Genomic DNA, 905 nt, shown 5'->3' on the forward strand with positions numbered 1-905 from the left:
AGCTTTATCGACAGGAGTTCTGTCATTTTTCTCCTCATCTGTATTTAAACAAATTTTAAATGTATTAGATTTTAATGAGAAATCAACACGTCACAACTTAGTCATCCATATCCAATTACCTCACCACTCACGGACCCAGGATCCCGTCTTTCTTCAATGCAGTGTTTCCCTCCCTCATTCCGTACATACCTCTCATTCTCACCTTCTCTCTCTAGCTCTTTTTTCCCCTTCCTTTTCCATGTTTCCGCCTGGGTTTCAGCTCATCACTTTGTGGCCCTCTCCTCTCCTGCTCTTCTCCCCCTCTTCCCTCTGTTCCTTCTCTTCTACCTGTTCTGCTCCATTCTGGTAACTTCTTGCACTTGTCGTTCCTTTCTCCCAATCTTTTCAGTGTCCCCAATTTCCACGTATTTCTGCCTCTTTTTTCCCCCTCTCTGCTCCGCCTCTGCTTTCCCTGTTAAATTCCTGCTTCTCTGTTACACCCCCTTGTCCCTCGGGAGGTGACTGCCAAGGAGAGGCTTAGGAGCAGAAGACCCCGGCCTGAGGAAGACTCCGTGTGAGAACGACAGAGGTGGCGCCTCAGGAGAGGGGTGGGGTCTACAGAATCCCAGACCCTACGAGAGGACGCGCAACGTCCAGGACTGGGGTCCCACAAGGGCGAGGCTTGAATGGCGGAAAGGTCGTGGACCCACTTCACGGGTGAGGACTTTAAAAGGCGCGGGGTTAGAGGAGAGGTCAGTAAAGAGTTTTAAGCAGAAAAAAGACGAAAGGTGGTGGTTAGTGTCCCAAGGCAGAAAGAATGGGGATAGGGACCAGCCTGAGAGCGATTTTAACCCAAATACGGCGACGTCTTAATTTATTTGGGGTGGAGGGAGCGGTGCGGGGATTTTAAGGTCTGTAGGGAACCC

Source organism: Propithecus coquereli, unplaced genomic scaffold (genome assembly GCF_000956105.1).
Source record: "Propithecus coquereli isolate 6110/MARCELLA unplaced genomic scaffold, Pcoq_1.0 Scaffold196, whole genome shotgun sequence".
NCBI lineage: Eukaryota > Metazoa > Chordata > Mammalia > Primates > Indriidae > Propithecus > Propithecus coquereli.